Here is a 25,439-nt window from a genome sequence, read left to right as displayed (position 1 = left end):
TGTCACGTTGCTGTCACCTTGGCAAGTCATGTCCCAACGACCCGGTGAGACCCTGTCCATGAAGCTCTCAAGTGCCACTAAGACAGGCAGGGAGAGTCTCCAGTAGCCAGCACATGGCGACTGATACCCTACATTCCCGAGCACTCACAGCTTCTTCACCCCCACAAGGATGCCCACTCCTAGCTCCATGCTCCCTCACACCCACTCTCTGCTGCCTCTAATACAAGGATCCACAAGGCAACAGCAGAGCATTGGATCCCCCCACGCCCACAAGGCCCCACCCCTGCCTACCTCCTCCTAGCCTCCTTCACTCCCAACATGCTTTGCGTCAGCCCCATGGTGCTGTCGGGCTCCCTGAAGCCACAGCCTGCTCTGACTCCCACGGCCAAATCGAGTCAAAGACCAATTAATATTCTGATACCTGTGGCCGCCGAAGCGAGGCGGAGCGGCTGGTTTCTTTTCCATTTCACTTCCACTGTGGTTTCTCTTTCTTCCCAGCCCTCCTTTGGTCAGTGGTTTGAGGGGCACTAAAGTTCACTTTTGTGGGTAACCTGCAGTGTGAGCTGTTGATTTAATTAACTCAGGCTTTCTTTTCCTTGACCAGAACAAGGCCAGCCCAGCGGCTTCACAGATACCAGCTTGGATGGCCAGCAGCTGAGGTGGCCGATGTCTGGGGTCCTAGAGGGCTCTTGCCAGCCTCTGGATCTCAATGCCCTGTGAAGCACACTGGAGCTACCAAGCCTAGGGAGGCTCAGGGATGAGAGCCCAGTACCCTGAGGGCATAAAACCAACAAGGAACAGAGCTGGCGTAGTGGCCAGGTGAGCCTGTGTTCCCAAGAGCTGTCCCTGTGATGGAGAGGCTGGGAGTCTGTGGGAGGCTGGCAGGGCAGGGGAGGAAGAGAAGGAGGACTCTGAACAAGGCGCTGGCTGAAGTCTATAGAGTTGCCTTGCCTGTAATTATTCCTTATAACGTCGCTTTCCTCCTCTGAGAAGCTTCTAGAACCATTTCACAAATCTCACAGTGACCAGGCAAGGAGAGAGCATTAGGCCTTCATTAGGTAGACAGGGACTCCGTCCAGTGGAAGGTCCTGGACACTGCAGACCCTCAGGGTGGAGAAGCCAAAAAAGAAGGGAGAAGAGAGCCCAGCTTTGAGGGCCTTTGCACCTAGTAGGGCAGAGGCCAGGGAGGCAATGAGGACCACCGCTGTGTGACTTGGGGCCAGGCTGTCTCTGAGCCGCAGTCCACAGGAGCAGCATGCTGTGTGCTGCCATGGCCAGCATCGTGTCTGCTGCTTGTGTGACAGAAGGACTCTGGCCCAGACTAGAGACACTGGCCAGAAGAACGGACCAAGGAAGGGTCCTCAGCTGGGTCACAACCCTCCCCTTCTTCTCATTCCTCCTCCAGGAAGCCACCCCCACTCCCACCCACCCATCCTCTGCCTACTCCAGCATACACATAGGCTCTGACCACATTTTCTTTCTTATTTCTATTTATTTTTTTTTATTCTTTTTTTTTTTTTTTTTTTTTTTTTTTTTTTTTTTTTTTTTGCCACCGGGGTGAATTGTCGATTGATTTGTTATTTATCCCACTGACAACAAAGCGAGCGAAAAGGTAATAATTCCAGGCCCTGGGGTAATTCAATTCCTGTAGCATCGTCAGCTACATTAACTTACTTCCTGGATCTCAATTCAATTAGAGCAACATTCCCCGGCATTAATAAATCAATACTCATGCCATTTGGATAGATTTCGAATGTCTTTCATTATACATTGCAGGTCGGGGATGGCTGTTGAATTGGAAGTTAATGGGACAGGACAGGGCAGGTGGGGCTGCCCGGGGAGAGGCTTCCAGCCCCGTTACCTCTAATTGCCTCTGCTGCAAAACAGGGCGGCAGTAAAACAGGGGCCTAGTTAACTGAGCCGAGCCCTCGGGACTCAGCAGGTTGCTGCTCCTGTCTGGTACACAAGGCTGGAGGGGCTTCGTTCACTGCCTCTCAGACATCCTTCCAGCTCCGTTCTTGCCTGTCTTCTCAGGCCTCCAACCTCTTCTCCATCCCTCCCACTCTCTAAGTGTTCTTCCTTCCTCACCCTTCCTGCATCTCACAGCTCTCCATCCTCCCTCTCAGTCCTCCCTCTTGGTCCTCCCTCTCATCCTCCTCTGCTTCCTCCCTCCATCTTCCTTTGTGTTTCTATTATTCCTATTTCCACCCCCCATCCTCCCTTCTTTACATCTAGAATATTTTACTGAGCACGTACTAGGCATCAGGTTGATGACTGGGTGACATACCAGAGACAGACAGGTACACAGCCCAACGCAGTGCGTGCGAATGGCAGCCCTTGCACACCACTGGACCTTTGCACATGCTTTCCTTGTGCCTGGCACAAGTGCAGTAGGTTGGAGCCTCCTCATCCTTTGCATCTAGAACTCATCCCCTTCCTGGCCCTGGACTTTGCAGACTCTAGATGTGTAAGAAGAGATTGCCTGGTTTCCCATGGCCGAAGCAGGCTAAGACAGATGGGAGGCAGTTGCCTGAAGTTGGAACCGTTGTTCAGTGCTAGGCTAGGTGGTTAGAAGCCAGGATTTCTTCGTACAGAAGTGGAGGGCCACGAGAGAAGACATTTGTGTGACAGAAGCCAGGTCAGGACAGAGAGATGACCCAGTGACAGACAGGCAAGTCTAACTCTGGAGTTGAAGAAGAGAAAGGTAGGAGACCCGAGAAAGAAGAGGGACCCTGGGGTGGGTTGGAAGGACTGTATGATTCTGAGGCAGAGGCCGAGTGCCAGGGGAAATGGAAGCCTTCCGAGTTACAAACCACAGGAAGGCAGGTGAAATGAGGATTCTAGACTCTTCCTTGGCAGGCATCAGAAATCAGGGTTCATGGCTACATCCTGCATGCTTGCTTCATGGAGGAACCTCCCCCATGTCAGACTGGCCATGGCTGGTGTAGCTGTGTAAGACCCAGAACCACTGAGCCTTCTCTGCCCAGTCATGGGATTCCTCCTCAGAGCCCATCCTTAGCAAGGTGCCTCGCTCTCCCCATGAGGGAGGGGCCACAGGTGGCCATTGGCACCAGAGCTGTACCGGCTGAGCCACAGCTGGGTCACGCCCCCCCCCCATCCGTGTAGTAGGCCCCTCCCCTTCTGTATGTATAGTCACTGCTACCTCACAAATTACCCTGCCGTTTAGTGGCTTACTCCAACACTCCATGCAGTCAAAGCATAATATATGCATGAGTGGAAATGTCACAGTGAAGCCCATTAATGCGTTCAATTAACGCGTATTAATAATAATTAACTATACCCTATCCTTACCCAGGCTCAGCAGGTGGAGACCTCAGACATGCTGGTGCTAACTCAGCCCCCATCCATGTGACGGTCAGATGTAGGCCCTAGAGGTCCAGGCTCTGGGTTTCAGAACTCCCTTCCCAGGTATCTTCAGGGCTGTTGATGAGAGCACCCTCCATCGCACTGGAGGAAGAAGTGAGAGCCTCACTATAAACCTGTCCATGGCTCTTCCTGGCCTGCAGCTGGCTCTACCTGAAGCAGGGATCTGGGGCTGCGCACTAGGCCTTGCCATACAGCCATGAAGCCCACCCAGAAGGCTTAGGCCTCAGTTTAAATTGACTTACCAGGTCCAGTCTACAGTGAGGTTCCATCTCTTGAAGAGAGGCTGTGACAGGGTACTTCCCTGTCATGAAGACATGTTTCCATGTCTTCCTTCAGGCCCTACTCAAATGTAGCCTTCCCAGAGGTGCCTGGGGCAGATGGGGGTCCAAGGCAACTCCAGCTTCTCGTCTCCTCCCTTCCTGCTCTCTGTTGTTCTCAGTGGCATCTTTCATCTCCTGACATCGTATTTTAATTATTGTGTTTATTGTCATCTTGTCCTTGGAATGTTCACTGCTGTCCCCTGTGTTGGGATGGTCCTTGGCATACAGTTGGAACTTCATAAATAATTATCCAAATGAGAGGACAAAGGCTTAGCGAAGGAGAAGCCCAACCAGGCAGGCAATCCAGTGACGTCAGACACACCCTGGCTCACGCCCAGCCTGCTTCTTCACTGGACAGACATGTGCTGCCTTCCTCCTTCTATGAAACAAGTACACCTCAAATATCTACATGTTCCATGCAGTGCCTGGGCCCCAGAGGGACCCAGTGTCAGCCCTCATAGATGACTAGATTCTAAAATAAAGCTCTCGGGGTCCTCTCAGCTCCCAGACTCCCCGTTCAGCCCTCAGCCATCCAACAGATACTGAGGGATAACAGTCATGGCCTCAAATTCCTATGACAAAGCCCTAACTCCCAAAAGGACAGTGTATTGTGATGGAATCTCTAGGATGTTTAGGGCCAGAGTAGTTCTTGTGGTGATATTGATGCCTTCATAAGAAGAGGAAGGTGAGACATTACGTCCTTGCCACCATGGCGGGCCACACGGAGAAGGTAGCTGGCCATGAGCCAAAAGGGACGTTCTCCCCAGCCACTGAATTGGCTGAGCACCCTGATCGTGAACTTGGCAGTGTTCAGATATGTGCATGACAATGTCTGTTGCTTCTGTAGCCAAGGCAGCAGCTGGTAGCCAGTTGTCAGCCTTGGTATTAGGCTGACGTGGTTAGAAGCCAGGGCTCATCTGTGCAGGGGTAGAAGGACACACATTGGGGGAACTGTCCTTAAAGCCAGAAGGAGAGACTGTGATGAATAAGCTGTTGCTCACTTCAGGGGCCATCAGCTGACTGACTGTCCCCAGGGCATTTCTGTAGGGGGAAATCGTCTATATGGGGCCTGTCTTAGTTAGGGTTTTACTGCTGGAAACAGACACCATGAGCAAGGCAACTCTTCTAAGAACATCATTTAATTGGGGCTGGCTTACAGGCTCAGAAGTTCAGTCCATTACCATCAAGGCAGGAGCAAGACAGCATCCAGGCAGAGAAGAGGCTGGAGAAGGAGCTGAGAGTTCTACATCTTCTTCTGAAGGCCACTAGAAGACTGACTTCCAGGAAGCTAGGAGGAGGGTCTCAAAGCCCGCCCCCACAGCAGCACACATCCTCCAACACCACCACACCTACTCCAATAAGACCACACCTCCTAATAGTGCCACGCCCTGTCCCAAGCGTATTCAAGCCACCACAGGGCCCCAGTCAGGCTTTTGCAGCCTATCGCTACTTATCAAGTCTCGTGAGAGTTCACAAGAGCAGAATCCTGTGCTGACTTCTCCCATGTTGGGCTGATGTAAAGGTAAAGCCTAAAATCAGCGGAATCCCTAGACTGGAAATGCTGGATGCCAGGGCTCTGGAGATGCCAGGCCCACGGGATAGCCACCAAGGAGAGCTGCCTGCATTGAAGGCAGCCAGCCTGAGAAAGGCTCTATGTGCTGCGGGCAGCAGGCTGGAGAGCTGGGGCTAGGGGAGTCCTTTGGAGCCCAAATGATTTCATCCCAAGCTCCAAATGCTGGACATGGAGCTCTAGGACTTGGTGTTCCCTTTGCTGGGTTTCTGTCTGCTTTGGTCAAATCAATCCTTGCTAGGTCCCCACCCTCCTGCCTCCCATAATGAGAATGTTCACTCTGGACCATCCAATGGTGGGAGTTGTTGGCAATTTGTTTTTTGATGTTTTAGAGGATCACAATTAAGAGCTACATGCATCTCAGAAAAGACTTTGCTCTTTGTGTGTGTGTGTGTTCACCTTGACTGTCAACTTGATCCAGCCTAGAGACATCTGAGTTTGGGCATCTCTATGGGGGCTTGTCTTGACTGTTAATTAATATATGAAATCCCAGCCCACTCTGGGTGGTACCATTCCCTGCCCAGATGATCCTGGTCTATATAAGAAAACTAGTTAAGCATGCATCTGTAAGAGAACTAACTAGTCAGAGAACAAACAAGTAAGCAGTGTTCCTCTGTGGTTTCTGCTTCAGCTCCTGCTCCAGTTTTTACCTTGACTTCCTGCAACGATGAACTGTGACCTGGAAGTGTAAGGTAAAAAATCCTTCTGTGGTGGTTTGAATGAAAATGACCCCCATGGGCTGATATATTCAAATGCTTGGTTCCCAGTTAGTGGACTGTTGGGGAGGTGTGGTCCTGGTGGAGTTGGGTGGCCTCTTTGAGAAGGTGTATTGCTGGAGGTGGGCTTTGAGATTTCAAAAACCCATTCTTGGTCCAGTGTCCCTCTCTCTGCCTGCTGTCCGTGGATCAAGATGTTAAAGCTCTGAGCTCCATGCCTGATGGTCTGCCTTTTACCAGACTTCCTGCCACGCTGATGATGGGTTGCCCTCTGAAACTGTAAGACAGCACCCAATTAAATGTTTTCTACTGTATGTTGCCTTAGTCCTGGTGTCCCCTTACAGCAACAGAGCTGTGACCAAGACACCCACCCTTCTGGAAGTTATTTTTGGTTAGAGCACTACACCACAGCAACAGAATAAACCTAAGACAGCTCATGTTTTGGTGGTGGAAAATACACATGCGCATATGTATCTGTGTTGTACTCTAGTCTAGGAAAGGTTACTAAACGTGTTCTCTTTGCCTAGATGCCCAGATCTCTCTTTTATACAGCGATCCTGTGTTCTCACGTTAGCATGCATTCACCGAAAGGGCAACAGCGACGGTGCGGTGACCGGAAGTTCCCAGATAAACCAGTTTGCCCAATGGAATTTGCCTTTGTGAATTCCTGCCAGATTGTGAAGGAGCCTGGCGCTAACCGGCTGATTACAAATGGCCTCGCCACGGACCAGCAAAAACCACAAAGGCATGTGTGATGTCACCCTGAAAGAGCCAGGCTGCACTTGAGACTTTCAAACTGTGCCGGAATCATTAAAGGCTATGGAGACTTTGGACGTTAAGGCTCGATGCATTTTGCATTAGAAGACGGCCATGAGTCTCTGGGGACAAGAGGAGGCCAGGATGGTTTTAGAACGATGTGTTTGGGGGTGAAGCTGCCAAGCGGTGGAGATGCGATGCTAACCATTTCCTACTTGACAGAATCTAGAGTTACCTAGGAGGCCAGCCGCTGGGCGTGCCTCGGAGGGAGTATTGAGATGAGAGTGCTGGAGATGCAAAGGCCCGCTCTAGTTGTGAGTGGCATCCTTTCACCAGCTGGAGTCCCAGACTGAATAAAGAGGAGAAAGCAAGCTGAGCATCTTCATTTATAGTTCCCTGCCTCTGCACTGAAGCTGAATGTGACTGGCCACCTCAAACTCTAGCTACCATGCCTGCCCCAACCTGACAGACCGTGAGCTCAAATAAACCCTTATTCATAGTTGCTTCTGCCAGGCGTCTCCTTGCAGCAAGGAGATACATAGCTAACACTGCTGTTTCCAGATGAGCCACATTTCTTCAGAGCTGAGTCTGCTGAGTAGTGACTTTCCAAGCAGAGGCACAAAGCTAGCTCACTGCTCACCCACACGAGCCTGGCTTATCTCTGCTCCATGGATCAAGTATTTCCCTAGTCGCTCATGCACTTTCACGAGAAACGAATCTGCTCATATCTCAGATGGAGAAACTGAGGCCCTAAAGCTGCCGCCTAGGACAGAAGGTGTGTGGAGGCAATTAAAGAGCTGAAGAGCCCGGACTGCAGAGATGACGTGGCCCTGCCCCGTGCGAGTCCCCCCAACCCCCTATGGGAAGAGCTCCAGGAGTCCCTGAAACCCCAATGTCTCACCCACCCACCTGTCCCTAGTCTCATACTGAAGGAAATGTGCTGTGGCCGGGGACTGCACGCCGAGACCCTTCATGTGTGCCTTGTCCTTTGTGCATGCCTTGTCCTGCGCTCTCAAACCCAAGGGGAAAGGTCCCACTGGTCCCACTTCACAGATGAGAAAAGAGAGGCCCAGAAGAATGAGGTCTCAGGTTTACTCTCACCTCCAGGTCAAGGGGCAAAGCAGGGGCGTTGGCCAAGTTCATCTGCTCTGCTGCTACCCACCCAGTCAAAAGCCTTGTGCTGTGTGAGGTTTGCCGGGGAAACGTGAACAAACTCACACTAGGTGGGACACTGACAACAGGAAAAGACACAAACAACTCCACCCAAGTCTACCCTGATGAGCGTGATGGCTATCTTGGCTGTCAACCTGACCACATCTAGGAGAAACCAGAACACGCAGGCGACTGGGGCTCCTGTGAAGGAGTTCTTTCTTAATAAATCATTTGAAGTGGGAAGATCCATTAATTCAGACCTCTGGGGTGTCAAGATCTACCTCCAATCTGGGCTGCACTTTCTGCTGGCAATCTATGTAAAGGAAACGGGAGAAGGATGCTGGCTCTTCGTTGGCCTGCCTGTTCTTGCTAGCAAGCCCATTCCTTCAGTGGCATTACAGCCTGGTTATTTCTTTTGGGATTCAGGCAGACACTGAAGACCAACTGAGACATCAGTCTCATGAACTGAACAACTACTGGATTCCTGGACCTTCTGTTGGTAGGCAGCCATTGTTGGACTAGCTGGACCAGCAGCTGTAAGCCATTCTAATAAATCATACAGATAGAGAGGAGGGAGGGAGGCAGGGAGGGGTCCATTCTGTCAGTTCTGTTCCCCTGGAGAACCCTGAGTGATACCATGAACAAATGAGCTCCCTGGGACTCCTCGAAGAAGCAGAAGCAGGCACTTGCTCTCAGGAACACAGGCGACTAAAGGCGACTGTGTCTCTGAAAAGCCTACTTTTTAAGGTGAAGACTCACAAAAACTCCATCCCTTAAAGCTCCTGGTACAACTCGCAGGCAGCCCCACCAATGAGTCACGTGTATATAATCTTGGGGCAAAGCTCATAAGTTTACAAAATGTTATGTTTCCTAAGCCCTGAAGTTGTATGACTTTCCTAAATCATATGATCCTCTCTTTTATCTTTTTCCTCCAGGGGAGATAAACACACAGAGAGAGAGAGAGAGACAGACAGACAGACAGACAGACAGACAGACAGAGACAGAGAGAGACAGAGACAGCAACAGAGACAGTGACAGAGACAGAGAAACACACAGAGAGAGAGACAGAGCGAGACAGAGACAGTGACAGAGACAGAGAAACACACAGATACACACACACACACACACACACACACACACCACTCTGCCTCGTCCTCTGGCTCCTAAACTCTCTCTTCCCCCATTCCTGTGTCATTCCCTGAGCCTTACAGGGATGGGACTGAAGTGATACAGATATCTGTGCAATTATTTTCTTCCACTTATGGCTGAGCCACAATGACAGTCATTGATTCTTAACCAGCCTGCCTGGTTATGACTCTTCACAGTAACCACTGCTCACTGTGAAGAAAGAAGTTCCCCCTTGGTGACCAGCCAAGTGTACTAACAGCGCTAACAATCTATGGGCAAAACCACAAGTATTTACAGAGCCATTTGATGGGCACATCACATCTGGTTAACAGTAGCCATGACCTCCTCATTGGGGCCTCTGACCTCCTTAGCAACAGGTTTCTTATCCCAGCCTAGAATACCAACCATGAGTTCCTATTTGTAGAGTGGGCCTCAAATCCATCTGGCAATTGGTTGTGCCCATAGCAATCAGGCCACTACTACACCAGCAGCACATCTTGCCTGGCATGTTGGTAGTATGATATGCAAGGTCTACATGTTGGTAACAATTCTGTCCCAGCAGCCTGCATAGAACCTCCTGAAACAATGCAAGTCAGCCAACAGGGAGGGAGCGTCGGCCTCAACTCAGTCTGACTTCTTCATGTTTTTAACCGAAGCATACCGTGTCTTCAGCACATGGACTTAGCCATCTGATACTGGTTTATTATGCACAGCAGCGGCAATAGGCTTTATGAAAAGTGTGGCAGGGACCTCCCTATTGGGGATTGGCTCTAATGCCTTAATTCCCAGAACCCAACGGGAACCTGTGCGTTCAGACACTAAAGGAAGCCTGCCCCTAGTTGGCTCTGATTGGGAAATAAAGTTGTCAGCAGCCAATGGCTGGGCAGGATGAGAGAGGCGGGACTTTTAGATTGCAAGGGAGGGAGGGAGGAGGAGAATTACCTGGACAGGAAAACAGAGGGATTAGATAGAAGAGCTGAAGAAAGCAATCAGCCACGAAGGAATTCGGGAAGGTGGTCCTAGGGGCCACTCCCCCATTGGGTCTCAGGTAGCAGAGATGAAATGTTGACTTAGCAAGTAGACTTAGGATAGTTGGAGGGGAGAATGCATGCCAGCCTCGAGAGGGGAGGATTAGACATGCCCAGCCATTGAGCTAATCAAGGCATATCAAAATTAGTGTGTGTGTGTGTGTGTGTGTGTGTGTTTGTGTGTGTGTGTGTGTGTGTGAGATTCATGAATCCAGGGAGCTCTTGGTGGATGCAGTGCATGAGCCAAAGCGGTTTAACTAATTCACCGCTACACCTCCCTAGGCAATAGTTCACAGAAAGAGAGGGATCCCATCTCTAAGCAATGCTATATTCTTTGAAAATCTTATGACTCTCAGGGTGCCTTTTCTCATCCCTCCAGTGCACTTTTGTTAAACTCTGTAGCAAGCAAACGAACAAATAAAAACAAAAAAACCTGTTCTTCCAGGTGCTTTCACAAATCTGTAAGGCATCAATGACTAGCATTAATTATAATGACACCAGTTTGCTGCATGTGTGATCTCCGAAGGCCTGTCACTGTCAGCTCTGAGAAAGTGCCTGTTGGTCTTGGGATTCACCAGTTAGTGTGACGTTTTAAAGAAGGAATTAAAGCCAGGCACAATGGCACATGCCTTTCATCGCAGCCCTTGGGAGGCAGAGGCAGGTATCTCTGTTGAGTTCAAGGCCAGCCTGGTCTACATAGTGATTTCCAGGACAGCCAAGGCTACATAGTAACATGCAATTTCAAAATAATAATAATAATAATAATAAATGAAGAAAAACCTTTTCCCTAGCCTAAGTAGTTCGGAAGGCAAGCATGCCTAGTTTTGTGCTTCCTGCCTCGAGCCATTGGGAAACGTCTGCCTTTCTGGTGTCATGAACTTTGCGTTCCTCTGGATTAAAGGTAGGATGGGCTTGAGAGCTGTCTTCTGTCTCTTCTACCCTCTTCCTCCTCCCTGTCTGATTCTTCTCATGGGTTCTGAGTTTTGGGCTCCCAGAACAGTCTTAAACACCGATCTCATTTTGTCTTCCTTTCCTTACACCAGCTGTAAGAAATGACAGCCAACACTTCCATTTCCTCCTGCAGTATTTCCACATTCCCCACCAAGTCAGAGACTGGTGTGGAGGACATCTTCATGTCTTTCCTTCACACATGGCGGGCTCCCTCTAGGCAGGCAGCACAGCTTCAGTTGCATGTCGGGTCATCCACAGTGAAAGCTGTGAGACTCCATCCCACCTCCCTCTAATCTGCCCGTAAGTGCCACTTCCGGATACTTCCATTTACTCTCTAGTCCATCAGCTGTTGAAGGGAAGTCCACTGAGTTAAGGCAACTGGCCCAGAGGAGAGAGCTGGTGGTCACCACCACTGGGGGTCTGTGCCACTCAACATTGACTACCAGGCAGAGAGAGAGAGAGAGAGACAGACTGCAGACACTTGGCAATAGGGTGGGGATTGGGGACGGTAGGATTCTTTAGAGGATCTGGAATCCCAAGCCCCTGGCTCAAGTGTGTGGCTAGCTGCCAGCTTCAGGGATCAGATAACTGGCTGTCCTACCCTCCCACCATTCCAAAGCCCCTTCGTTCTTGACAGGCCTTGAAGACAGGCCTGCCCAAGAGGGACAGAAGAAAGAGTTGGGACACAAACCCTGCCCTCTTTGGCCCATTTTGGTAGCCTTCTTCCTAGCTACACACTGACCCCCAGATCTTTGAACAGAGATAAAACAACGGTCTCCTCTGGGCAGAACAGCACCAGGGTTGTCTAGTTACCTTACAACTTGATACAGGTTTTAGCCTCTTGTCATTAGCTACCAGGGTCCCTGAATTGAGTCACAACCCTGAGACCATGTGGGCACCATAGGGCAGTGGGAGGTAGGGGGACAGTTTGCTTAAACCAAGGACTGCAAAAGTCTTTCTCTCCAAGGATCACAAAAGTGTACTCAGGAGAATAACGGTGCTCATCAGCTTTGAAATTTATAACAAAATAATGGTTCAAATGCTGAGTCCCGCATTTGGGACCTTAAGTAAGTCACTCCCTCCTCATGTCTTACACAAAGCCAGGCACAAAGCCAGGGTGACCTGGTGAACTACTTCCTGGTCAGAGATGGTACAGAGAGACAGTCAGTGATGCTTGGAAACTGTTCACTCCGCCATCCATCTATCCTTAACTGCCTGTGTGTGACCTGATGCCAGACTTCTTTCTCTGGCATTCATAACCTTGGTGGGTCTTCACATTTCATGCCTTGGATGAGGGTTCTCATCTCATGATAAGCTAAGAGCCAAGGTCAAACCCAAAGATGAGCCTCAGCTGTAAGGATGCCGTCCAGGGACTCAGCCCGGCTCTACAGCCTTAGCTTGGCTCTTTCTGAGCCTCAGTTGCATATCAGAACCCCTGCAGGCTGTGTGGACTGTGTCCTGAGGACCCACCCTGTCCTGTGGGGTGCCATTTCTGACACTGTGAGCCTCAGGTTGATGGGCTTGTAGCTCTGGTCACCCCAGAAGCCACCAGGGGGAGTCATCTAGGAAGTCAAATGGAGAAGTCCTTTTGTTGCCAGTCTTTGTTTGCCCTTAATCTCTCACAGGAGCACCTTGGGGTCTTTCATTCACCCCACATACTTACCTCTCACCTCTAAGCTGTCACCTTTCAAAGAGAGCCTTCCTGATAGCCAGCACCCAGGAACAAGCAACCTCCCCCACTCCCATTCCCCTCAACCCCAGACACAAGTTCAGTGCTAACCGCGGTCACTCCACTGTGTGTGTGTGTGTGTGTGTGTGTGTGTGTGTGTGTGTGTTCTGTCTGGGAACTCCACAATGGCAGTGTCTGGGTCTAAGACATTTCTGTGTCTGGCCCGAGCCTGGCACACATTGGCAGATTAAAACAATCTGCTGGAAGCCCAGGGAGCTGGCTCAGCAGGTCAGGGGCTTGCTGGACAGGTGTGGGCGCTGCCCTTGTAAACGCCAGGTTCATTGTCCCCACCTGTAAATCCCAGCATGTGGGGTACAGAGACAAGGGATGCCCTGAGCAAACTAGCAAGACCAGCCATATCGGCAAGCCCTGAGTCCACGTGAGAGACTCTTCCACAATATACAATAAGGTGGTGAGCAATCAAGAACGACTCCATGATGTCATGGCTTTCATGTACCTGTGCACACATGTGCACCCCCACCCAAGCAATCATGCATCGATGCCATACACACATTCGCAAGCAAAGAATAAAAAGAAATCTCCCGAGACCCTGAATGAATCCTAAGCTGTCATCTAAGGCAAATGTCCGCTAACAGGCCTTGCTCTGTACTGCAGAGAGCTGGTCCCCAGTGGGGCAGCCACTGGATGACTAATGAGCATTGACTCAGAACACCCTATCCATCACCCCTGATGGAGCCCCTTTCCTTAAAGAACATTAGGGAGCAAATGTATCATCGGTGACTGGAGACCCAATAAAGCAGGCACCTCGAGAAATTTAGTATTCAACTCGTAAAGGCCTTAAAAGCAGTTTTCAATTATGAATGGCCTGGGGGGAGTCGTTCACTCCTCGCCGGGGGAGGAATAAAGATGGAAAATAATAGCATATCAATATCGCTGCGACTTAGCAGGATTAATCTGAGAGAGTTAAGGTCCTTGTTGGTCCCTGTTGCCTACCTGTTCAGGTACACTGGAGAATCCGCGCCAAGGTGACCTTCACCCTGCCACCTGTGGACACGGCCACCTCCCAGTGTGTCCGAACCTCCAGTACCTTCGCTCTCCCTTCACCTCCCCCGGGGCCTCACTCCTGGCTCTGAGCCATCTTCTCCACTGTGGGGTCTCCAAGGGCCAGTCTTCTCTTGTCACTCTGCTCGCTGAGATTAAGGTCTTTATCTTGTGATGGCCATTCGGTCTACATGTGTTTTGACTTAGGACTAGACCCACCCCTCAAAGTGCTTGCAAAAGCCGGGTGTCTACACTATATTATATGTTTCTGCAATTTCTTGTGAATATTAAACTATTCTGCAAGAAGATCTCGTAGTGGGAAATAGAACAGTGGGCGGATGCGTTGCTCTTGTGCTCCCTTTGTGACAGGGCCTAAGCCACCCGGGTGTGGGACAGACATTCGTGACAAAGAGTGGCCATGCTTCTTCCTCCAGCTGGGCCCTCACCTCTTCACCCCACCTGTTAATGGCGTTTGGGAGACAAGAGTGCAGTTACAGTTTAAAAAACCAGTGTAGCAAGTGGCTCACGCCTTTAATCTCAGCACTCTGGAGGCAGAGGCAGGTAGATCTCTGAGCTCAAAGCCAGCCTGGTCTACACAGACAGTTCCAGGACATCCAGGGCTACACAGAGAAACCCCATCTCGAAACCCCCAAACCTCTCAAGAAAAAGAAAATAAGGGGAATGAGTGTAAAACACTCACAGAGTCAGGGGTTTGTTGTTGTTGTTGTTGTTTGTTTTTGTTTTGAGCAATGGGAATGGGTAGGCCTCGGTGGCTTTGATGTCCTAGTGTGATAGACAGAAGGAAGCCATTGTCACCTCCAAAGAGGCACATGACCTAATCCCCAGAACCTAGGAGCAGGGAAAGGGTGATGGCTGTGGGGGAGGAGCAGGGAGAGGGACTAAGGCCAGCCATCAGGTGACCCTGAGATGTGGGGGCACCCTGGATCACCTGGCTAGGTCCAGAGTAGTTGCAGGTCTTCTTGGTAGAAAAGGAAGATATGACAGACAGACAGACAGACAGACAGACAGCTTAAGATACTACACAGCTGGCTTTAAAAAAGGAAGATGGGTCACGAGCCAATGGTTATAAGAAGCTTCTAGAAGTTCAACAACACAAGGAAACATTCTTCCCTATAGCTTCCAAGAGGAGTATAGCCCTACACACATTATGATTGTTTTAGCCCAGGGAAGTCCAAAGAGATATGTCTCTATAATATGCATAGACAGACAAACAGACAGACAGACAGAGTACAGCTGTCAGGTAGGTGCTGTGTGCCAAGGCATTCCAAACAGTGGGATGTCTACATTCCAAGGCAGCTGCCTCACCAAGGACCAAGTATGTAGACACATGGGTCTGTAGGGGACATTTCACACTCAAATAGTAACAATCACTATACTTAAGAGAGCAACAAGCTACCTACTGCGCTAACGAGGCATCGAAATAATTACCATGATTACTTCAGATTAAATCATGCATGTGGGAGGAGGTATGGGATGTGGAACAGTCAGAGGGTGTACGGAGACAGGGATAAAATCTGGAGTGTAAAAAAAAAAAAAAAGATTAAATAAAATTGAAAAATAAAAAGAATCATTTAAAAAAACATACATGTACGTCTATCAATTCCTGAGTGGGTAGTAAACAAACGCTCTTCCAAGGTCTGAGTTTGCTTTCTGGTGTTGTGATAAAGAGCATGCTCAGAAGCAACTTGGAGAGGAAAGGATTTATCAGCCTACAGCTTACGTCATGGAGGGAGCTTGGGGCAAGAACCCGGAGGCAAGAACTGAAGCAGAAGCCGTGGAGGACGCTTCACGCTGCTCACTGGCTTGCTCCCCTTGCATTTTCAGTCTGCTTTCTTATACACGGCAAGGCCAGCAGCCTGAGGGTGGCAGTGCCACGGAGGGATGGGCTGTCCCTCCCGGGTCAACCTTTAGTCAAGACAATGCCCCGCCCCCAGACTTGCCTATGGGAAGTCTCACTGAAACATGTTCTCAGTTGATTTTCCCTCTTCTCTGATAACTTTGGCCTTTTTGTCAAGTTAACAAAATATTAACCAAGACATTCCCGGGCCTTGCTTTGACGTGCCTGTTTGACACTTCAGCATTGCCTCCCCTCCTGTTATAAATGGGAAACAGGAGCTCCTAGGGATTAAGAGGCCTTGCCGAGTCCAGGGCCAGAAGAGTGTCAGATCCACTGAAGCTGAACTTACAGGCAGTAAGTTACAGAAATGGATGCTGGGAACCAAGCTGAGGTCCTCTGTGGAGCAGCAAGGACTCCTCACCCCTGAGCCCTCTCTCCAGGCCCCGTGGAAAGCTTTCTAAAAGTTCCCACTGTATCCCACCCCCACCCCGAGCATCTGTAAAGCTTCCTGGATGGTCTGAGTGCTGGCGTGTGGCATGGGTGACAGATGCAGCAGCTGAGAAGAGTCAGAAGCAGTGAGGAGACACAGTGGTTCCCAGGGAATGGAGACACTGTGCAGGGTGTTCTGCAGTCCAGGTGTTAGTGGAAAAAAAATCAGAGCACCATGATCTTCCCAGGATCTTGGGGGGGGGGGGTCTGCTATTCCAACTCCCAGATAGCACCCAAGGAGGCAGGTATAAAGGCTGGCTAGTGTATGGCATGCGGGACAGCTTCACTGAGCTTCCTGAGGGTGAGTGAGAGGTCAAGGGAGAGGGAGCCATCACTACAGATACCATAGCCGTTAAAATACTTTTAAATGGATAATCTGACAATGCCTAAAGTTGTACCTTAATGAAATTTGATCTTTTAGATGAATTGAAAAGAATTTGAGCTCATCCAGTATAATAAAGAACATAGATAGTTCTGTATATATTGAGGAAACATATCTGTCCTGGTGAGGTTTTACAGTCAACTTGACACAGCCTAGAGTCATCTGGGAAGAAGAAACTTCAACTGAAGAATTGCTTTGATCAGACTGGCCTGTGGCCTCTCTGTGAGAGAGTAATTACATTGACTGGTGACTGATGTGGGAGGGGCCACGCCACTCTGGGTGGCACCACCCCTAAGCGGATCAGTCTGTGTTGTTGAAGAAAGCTGAGTGCCAGACAGAGGACCAGCCAGTAACCATTCTTATTCTTCAGTGGCTAAAACCATTTATCAGGCACTGATTATCACTTTCATGTAAGTCACTCTACTTTTTTTTATTTGTTTAACATTTTATTGATTCTTTATGAATTTTACATCATGCACCGCAATCCCACTCATCTCCCCCCATGTCTGCCTTCTGCTTTGCAACCTCCCTCCCCAAAAGAAAACAAAAAAAATTTTAAAGATTAAAGGAAAAAAAAACCACTCACCATGGAATCTGCAGGTGTCACACAGTATACCCTTTTTCTGTGTGACCTTATGTCCCACAGTGTAACTTTTTTCCCAAACAGCTTTACTTGCAAATGCTCATTGCCGTGAGTCTTTGGTCTGGTTAGAGGACTGACCTGTGTCTTTTAGCCAGGCAGAGAAAGGCCAGAAAGTCAGAAGATCGAGGTCATGCCCCTTTAAGGACAAGCCCTATAGTCCCTTGAGAACTGACACAGAGATAATCTAGGCCAAGGTGATCCAGACCCAGAGTCCTTACAAAGACGCCATAGGAGAAAGGCGTCTGCACCTGGCACCACCAGCCCCCACAGCCAGGGGGCGCTGTGCTAGATTCGTCAGGCCAGGCTAGTAACAGAGGCTCTGATGCTGATGCTGATGCTGCAGTCCACATCCTGCTCACGGGAACCTGAATGCTCATAGCAAGCTGTATGGAACCATGATCTCTGATGTACCAAGGAGGAAAGGCTGGAAGAGCCCGGAGGAGCAGCAGATTCTCCTACTGTGGCAAGCGGCTCATAGCTGGAAGACCTGCGGTCTTTGAACCTGTCTCTGAATGAGGCTTAGGCAGGTCTTCTGTGTCCCGGATGGTTTCAGAACAGACTGACCAACACCTCGCTACACAGAATAACAATCTCCAAGGTGGCCCGTCTTTTAACTTTGGAAAAGATGTGCGCAAGTGATTTGCATATTCTGGTACATTCAATTTTCATATATTTGCATATTTATTTGTACCACTATTATGAAATGCTTAATTGGTTGGTACCTCTCAGTTAACTCTACCGAAATGAGGCAGGAATGACCCGTTATCCCCTGGGACACACTGAGCTCCTGAGGAAAAGGAAGGTAGGAAGTCAGATGCAGGCATCAGGAAGTAAGATGCTCGAGGCGCGGAGGGCTCAGGTCATGAGTCTAGGAGAACAATGACTTAGAGAAGCTGGGAAAGGAATGAACACAGATAGACAGACACACAGACACACAGACACACAGACACACAGACACACAGACACACAGACACACCTCTAGGAAGAACACCACTCAACCCACATTTTGATTTTAGCCCAGGAAAACCTGTGACTCTCAGAACGTTGAGACAACAAATGTCTGTGGGGTGAAGCCAGTAGTGGATAGTAATGGGCGCGGCAGAGGACAGGGCAAGAGTCCCCATCACACGGGGCTGAGTCCGCTGCAGCAGCCCAGTGGGCAATGAGTGAGGGAATGAACCCTGGGGGCCGTGAGCAGACCTGGCATGGAGCCCAGGGGCTCTCAGTCTGGGGGACCTAACCGGTCTCAGCTCCACTGGCGTGAGATTCTCTGGGCCTCAGCAGCCCCATCAAAGGCTTGGACTCTGCCTGCGAGGGCTTTCGCAGTCCTGGGTGCTTGATCTGCCCTCAGGCCTGCCTTGACCTTGACCCTGACCCTTGTTTACTTCAGCAGAGACTGACCTTGGCTTCTAGCAAACCTCCAAGGCAGGCTCTGGGCTGGGACAGGTGACAGAGCCGTGCCCAGATGACTACCGCACGCCCTGCCACAGGTGACTGCTAGTGTCCCTGACCTTTCTGTCTCCCCTCAACCCCTCTGCCCACCTACTCACACAGCAGAGCCTACTTTCCCAGGGGGTCTAACCGCAGAAATGAAGGGGTCTCAGACAGATCAGAGGCGGATCCTTGATCTCACTCAAGGAAACCTGACTTTCTCCTCCCTCCCACTCCCTGCCTATCCATAAGCCCAGGTTTAGCAGGCTGCTATGCCCCCCTTTGTTATCTGCTCCTCAATTCCACCTCTTACACCCTGTAGATTGACCTACATTCTCTCCTAAGGCCACAGAAACCATCACATACCTCCAAAAAGACACATCAGGGTTTCCTTTATTATAGAGACGGACCAGCTCCCTAAAGCACTCCAATTCCACACAAGGAAGTGACTTTAGAAAAGGAGGAGCAAAAAGAGGAAGAAGGAAGGAAGGAAGGAAGGAAGGAAGGAAGGAAGGAAGGAGGGAGGGAGGGAGGGAGGGAGGGAGGGAGGGAGGGAGGGAGGGAGGGAGGGAAGGAAGGAAGGAAGGAAAGAAAGAAAGATTGATTGATTCAATGCACAGAGAGGATGCACATTTTCCTAAAGGTCACAAGACAAAGGCACACCTCGTGTTTCCCATCTTTACCAGAACCCCTCCCCAGCATCCCTACTGCTGCCTGGCAACTTCCTCCAGCGACCTGAAGGACAGGGAGAGCAGCCAGGCTTCTATAGTCACGTCCAAGACCACAGTGATGCTATTCTTTCCTCGAGTGAGCCCCGCCCATCCAGCGCTAGATTTAGCCATTTAATGCAGCCGAACCTGCCCCCAGCCCTGCCTCTGAGATTAGCTCCGCAGCTTTGAACACCTGCCCAGAGACACTCAGCTTAAAACACCGGGAAACAGAACAGAAAAGAGAAAGAAAAAAAAATAGAAAGAGAGAGAGAGAAAAAAAAACCATCGACCACATTTAATGGAGCCGTCAGCGAGTGGGTCTGACCCGTCCATTATGCGGCCCTGCCCGCCTGGGGAGCCCAGCCACGCGGCCTGACCACAGCATTAGACGACATCAGCCCACAGGCCAGGCTGGGAAAGAGCCGCCCTCAGCCTGAGCCTGGGGGCTGGCCACGACTCCTCAAGGCTCAGGTCCTTGGGGATTCTCTGTGCCACAGGCCACAGGGCCGCAGGCCACACCGGATATGACTCCCTCTTCCTCACTCAGGACCCCAACTCAAGGATGGGATCTCCTAGGTCTGGTCCTGGAGCATGGCATCTGAGGGGCACCCTGAGACCCTGCCCACACAGGGCGTTCACTGCTAATGTCTGGGAGCCGTCCTTTTAGCTTCTTTCAGCTGTTTAGAAATGTGTCCCTCTCCGAGGTGGATTAGTTAATTGTGCTTTGAGACAGATACCTACCTGTGAGACTTCTATCTCAGTTTCAAAAACAAAACAAAACAAAACACCTAGGGCTAGAGGGAAAAAGAAAAAGAAAGAACAACAACAACACTATTATTATTATTAATTATTTGAGTCTCACTATGTACCTCTGGCTGGGCTGGAACTCACTATGTAAACCAAGCTGACCTTGAAATCACAGAGATCCCCACCTGCCTCTGCCTCCTGACTGCTGGGGCTAAAGGCATGTGCCGTCATACCTGCCTGGGAAGAAAAAATATTTTTATACATAGCTGATGTAGGAAGCCCTTTTCTAGACATAAGATGAAACCTAATATATAGTGAGAGAAAGTTAAAAAAAAATAGGTTTTGCCATACACATACACACACACACACACTCACACACACAGAGCTTGAAAGCATGCTATAGGAAACAGGTTAAATCAATAGAGTTGTGCGGGTGGGAACATGTCTGCAGCGAGTTCTGTCACTACAGGAGAAGAGTGTTTTGACTTCTCAGGGAAAGTCACTGGGGTCTGTCCAGCCGTCAGCCAAAAATTCAGTAGTGACAGGGCTGAGTTCTTGCAGGTTCTCCAGAGTTTATGCTGTCAGGCTCAGGCCACACCACTTCCTATTCTTGTCTTGGTGACAGGAATAAGATGAAGAGTGGGGAGTGCTTAGCATAGAGCAGGGGCTGTGGCCAGGCTCCTCAGTGGGAGCCTCCACAGGGTAGAAAGCATGCCTCCAGCAAGTGTTATTTGCTAGTACATGGTTTGTAACCAAATGAACCCCTAGGAACTTCGCAGAATAAAGGATATTCTTTGAAGGTTAAAAAAAAAAGAAATCCCTAACATCCAAGGTAGGAGACAGCATTGTCTTGCAAAATGTGTACCCAGGACAGTCATTGCAAACAAATAAGGAGAGAGGGAGCTGGTGTGTGAGGAAAGGGGATGTTGGTCTGGTCTCCCACCTCTTGAGAGTTGAGGGCTAGCCAATCCTCTGAGAAGTCCTGCTTGCCCAGCTGGGGTTTCTTCAGTCCACTCACAGATGTATCTGCTGGCACAGTTTCCCCATGTCTGCCCGGCACCCATGATGATCCGAAAGGACGTGCCTAGGACGTGTTCTTTGGGAAGTGCTGCTTCTAAATTAACCAGTCCCTCCCTCCCCATCTGAAATCCTAGGCTCAGTTATGAGGGTGGCAGATGCCTGTGAAGAGCATATGTGACTCTAGCCTTAATGACGACTTAATGTCTAAGAATGACTTACCCATTGCTGGGAACGGTAAGACCCTGTGTTTCCACCTTACTCAGAGGAGGGAGGATTCAGCCATGGATGTTGGGACTCCCTGGTCCAGGGTCTTATCTGAAAGCAGAGATGGGGACTCCTTACCCATTGGGATTGCTTTGTGAGCTCAGGGGCTGCCGCAGTCCCGGTTGGAGACTCTGAGCCAGATGCCTGGGAGTCTGGCTTAGGTTTCTGCTCTTCCCTGTGGCCACTCATGGCCCTGGAAAGACTTCAGCCTCCTTATGCTGGTGGCCATAAGGGTGACCTCCCCCAAGAGAAACCTCTGCAGGGGTTCTGAGCTCACAGTGACAAGAGTTCTGAGATCTACCAGCTAGGATCTGCTGAGCACATTCTTGAGCTGGACTGTGCAGGTGCCTCAGTTTACCCCATCCTGTATGGCCACGCCTGCCCTGAAGATGGTGGTCAGCTCTACAGCAACAATCTCTCAGGCATAGAGGCCTCAGCTCCTGGCGGACTTTCCCAGCTACTGGCTGCCACTGTGGGTCCCGACGTTGATCCTGCATGGGTCTGAGAGCATGGCTGCTTGGTGTGTTGGAAGCTACAACTTCCATGTGACTCATTGGAGGGTCCATCACAGACCCAGACAGTTGACCCATAATGCCTAGTACAACATCCACTTGACCCTCTGGGGACATCCCCCATGGACTCAGACACCATGCACTGAGAAAGTCCAGGTCACAGAGAGACACCGAGGTCACACAGACACAGCTGAGGTCCCTGCAGACACTAGCCTTGGTCAACATAAAATTGAGGAAGCCTTCAAGATACTCCCAGCCACAATCTGACCACAGCCATGTGAGAAAGCTGGACCAGGACTGCTGGTTGCTCTGAACCCACAGCAGGAAAATGACTGCTGAGTCCCAAGTCTCTGAGTGTGGACAGCACTTCATGTGGATGGCCGGTGTCTTTTTTTTTTTTCTCTGTGTAGCCCTGGCTGTCCTGGAACTCACTCTGTAGACCAGGCTGACCTCAAACTCAGAAATCCGCCTGCCTCTCCCTCCCATGTGCTGGGATTAAAGGCGTGCGCCACCACCGGCAGATGACAGGTGTCTTAGGGTGACTATTGCTGTGACGAAACACCATGACCAAAAAATGGTTTCTTGAAGGAAGAATTTATTTGGCCCACACTTCTGCATCTCCTGAAGGAGGTCAGGACAGGAACTCAAGTAGACAGAAGCCATGCACAGGCCATGGAGGGATGCTGCTTAGTGGTTTGCCATGCCTGTTTTCTTATAGAATCCAGGACTCATCTCAGGAGTGGCTCCACCCACAATGGGCTGGACCTTCCCCCATCAATCACTAACTAAGAAAATATTCTATAGGTTTGCCTACAGACTGATCTCATGGAAACAACCAAGGCTCCCTCCTCTCAGATGACAATAGCTGATATCAAAGTAACCAGCAACCAGGTCATGTGACAAGTGGCTTCCACAAACAGCCTTGGCTTGGGTGGGTAACCTGCCCTACGCTGGAGCAGAGGATGTACCCAGTTCTCTGTCCTGGGACTGAATCTGGGTCACATGACAGTGCTCTGGTCCCACAGTGGTGTCTGTATCACACTGTCCTATGGGTCATCTCCTACCTGCTCCTATGACCGCATCCTCTCTTCCTATGATGTTATCTGAGTCCCTTGGCAGCATCTCTGTCCCTCTAGGGTCTGGGTAGGTATGGGCACATGTAACTCTGACTAGGCCTCATCTCCTGAAGAGCCAGGGGGGGCTTTAGCTCCCAAAGCCGGCCATACTGTCTGCTGGGTTATAACAATATCACGTATGAATCATAATGGAAACCTGGGTCTGTGGTGTATGTGAATTCTCTTGAATAATCTCTCAAATGGCTCTTTAACAAAAAAACTGTCCCAAATGAGCACCCAGACTGCACAGCTATAGTGGGGAGTCCACGTGTGCCCTCCACAGCCTACTGCCTCTCTCTAAGGGAGTCCATGGTGAGTGTTCAGACCTCAGCCCCAGCCCACCCACACCCTGCCACCGCTCTGTCCCCAGAGGCAGTTTTCTTCTCCATAAGCCTCATCTTAGGTTGGCTAGGTTAGACGCAGGGTCCTTCTGGGGCTCCAGACACTGTGGCCACTGGCTGCTTTCATCACAGAGCTGACACCAAACATGATGGCAGCCCACCTTCTGCCTTCTCAACTTCCTCAGACTACACGGTTTCCAGGGGAAGAACAGGCCAGGGATGATGAAGAAGACAAACCTAATTTTTGGGTCCCTAGAGCTGACCACCCTGATTCTCAGAGGAAGCCCTGTCCATGGGCCCTGAAGACTCCACCAGAAGTCCCCAGGGCCACCTGGGGCGCTGTGAAGACAGCTTCAGAGGATCCAGGGAGAACCCTTCTCCACCCCTACAGACCTTTCACCATTCCTTCTGCCGGGCCCCAGGCACTTCACCTATGTCCACCCCACTAGCCTCCATGGCTGAGCTGCAAAGGTGGGTGAGACACCCCTGCACCCCAGGCTTCTACTGACTCCAACAAGGAAGCCAATGGGGCTGGAGGGGGAGGGGCCACTCAAGTGAGAGGCCCAGAGTGTGAAGGCTCTGGGAAGCTGTTATCTTCCTCCTGGATTGAAGCTTTCTTGGCGCACACCCTCACAGTGGGCATGGGCTACTTCTCAGGCTGGGTAGCATTTCCTGATGAGGGTGGATGAACCACTCAGAGCCTCAAGGACCCCCGAGCTCAGGACACAGCAGCGAGGGCATTGCGGTGTGAAGCCACATGTGCCCCTGTTCTGGGTCTCTTGCCTCTCCAAGAGTTCAAAACGCAGGTACTCCCCCCAACTCTAGACTCACATCTGGAGCTGCACCGTGGTTGCTGGGTAGGATAACCACTGGCCTAGGGCCAGCAGTCTTGGCTAATCCTGTTTCTTTTAGACACAGCCGTTTGGAAGCTTGGGCAAGTGACCATCCTTTTATGCCACAGTGTCCTCACCTCTGAAAGGGGACAGCGAGGCAGCAACTGCCTCCTGAGCTGGAGGCAGCAACTGCCTCCTGAGCTGTGTGAGGTTCAGCGTCCAAACTCGGGAAGCTCAACATTGTGCCTGCCCTCAGTCACTCTGGCTATCCTCACCCTCATCCCTGCCCTGTGCCGAGCCAGGGTTAGCAGGAAGGACACCTATCCACTCGGACCGCTCCACCAGGCCCAGGAGAAGAAGGGGGAGAAGCAGAGGGAAGCGAGGATGGAAAGGGGTGGGGTCTGTGTCCTGCTCCTGCCTCTTCACCAGAAGCAGCTTAGAGTTCAGGGTCTGGGCGGTGCTTTCTCCGCCCCTGTCTGCTTCCCAGCCAAGGACACCACCGGCGTTGTCCCTTGTGTTTGCAGCCCAGAACATTCATTTCTGCCTCCAGCACCCATTTATTGAGCACCTATTGTATTCAAGGCCCACACCAGACACTGAGGACACAGAGAGAACAGGTGGGAGGTTGGGAGACTGCCAGGAAAATGGATGTATCACATGATCCTGGGAAGCTGAGGGAGCGCCTAACTGCGGCCACAGGGCTGGTCTAGTCAACTCAGCCTCCCTGAGCTTTTGATGGCTCCCTTGGAGGTAATCGGGTTCCTGTGGTCCTTTAGGCGTAGGCTAAGAGCTACGCCTTGACCGGAGTAGATGAGGTTCCTAGAAGGGTGTGGGTACCAGCATCCTACTAAGGGGAGGCAGGGAGTTATGCAAGAGTTAAGGGAGCAACAATAACGGGATTCCTTGTAGTACATGGAGGGATGTCCTTGCCGCCACCACACACACACACACACACACACACACACACACACACACACACACACACACAACCAGCCTACTTGCTCCACCCTAACCCACAATGGCCAAAATGCTCTGAGTGTTCTGAGGGATAGAGCCAAGCTCCAGCTCTCTGGAGCTGGCCAGGCTGTCTCAAAAGACACAGAGCAAGAGACTCTATGTGCCTGGGTATGGAAGGGTCTGTCGTACCAACCCTCTGCTCTGACAGCTCCACAGCGTGGAGCTGGCCTGTTAGGGCTCAAGAGAGCCACAGAGTTCCTGCATCAGCTTCGTGAGCCCTGCCCCCTCTCAGGGCCCCCCCGAGTTCCTTGTCCAGACTCCCATCAGCTCGCAGGCACAGCCTCCACTTTCCCTTCTGTCTCCAGGAAGAACTTGACCTCCCCAACACACCCCGGCCT

At 50.7% G+C, this 25,439-nt stretch overlaps 1 long non-coding RNA gene across 1 annotated transcript, besides 7 other annotated features; it reads left to right on the top strand.

Moving 5' to 3' along the window:
- Positions 356–583: a conserved region, noted in NCBI's record as "conserved region; CNE5". NCBI's record gives the evidence for it as "COORDINATES:sequence similarity evidence [ECO:0000044][PMID:28007784]".
- Positions 356–25,439: part of a biological region, named in NCBI's record as "DRG (dorsal root ganglion) regulatory region upstream of Runx3", that runs on past the window's edge. NCBI's record gives its function as "regulatory_interactions: Runx3".
- Positions 617–8,286, top strand: Gm42327. Its single transcript, XR_881493.1, has 3 exons — positions 617–819; positions 5,909–5,969; positions 6,154–8,286. It is a non-coding gene; the product is annotated as a predicted gene, 42327 (long non-coding RNA).
- Positions 1,443–1,974: a transcriptional cis regulatory region, noted in NCBI's record as "CRISPR/Cas9 deletion fragment for R1 element". NCBI's record gives its function as "important for expression of Runx3 in Ntrk3/TrkC neurons" and the evidence as "EXISTENCE:knockout evidence [ECO:0001091][PMID:28007784]".
- Positions 1,567–1,765: a conserved region, noted in NCBI's record as "conserved region; CNE4". NCBI's record gives the evidence for it as "COORDINATES:sequence similarity evidence [ECO:0000044][PMID:28007784]".
- Positions 1,713–1,729: a transcriptional cis regulatory region, noted in NCBI's record as "BRNF-R1 site". NCBI's record gives its function as "contributes to R1 element activity" and the evidence as "EXISTENCE:site-directed mutagenesis evidence [ECO:0005528][PMID:28007784]".
- Positions 13,217–14,216: a transcriptional cis regulatory region, noted in NCBI's record as "CRISPR/Cas9 deletion fragment for R2 element". NCBI's record gives its function as "important for expression of Runx3 in Ntrk1/TrkA neurons" and the evidence as "EXISTENCE:knockout evidence [ECO:0001091][PMID:28007784]".
- Positions 13,415–13,626: a conserved region, noted in NCBI's record as "conserved region; CNE3". NCBI's record gives the evidence for it as "COORDINATES:sequence similarity evidence [ECO:0000044][PMID:28007784]".

The sequence above is a fragment of the Mus musculus genome, chromosome 4, assembly GCF_000001635.26.
Source record: "Mus musculus strain C57BL/6J chromosome 4, GRCm38.p6 C57BL/6J".
Classification (NCBI taxonomy): Eukaryota; Metazoa; Chordata; class Mammalia; order Rodentia; family Muridae; genus Mus; species Mus musculus.
The sequence above is the reverse complement of the archived record's forward strand: the minus strand, read 5'-3'. Positions and strand labels throughout refer to the sequence as shown.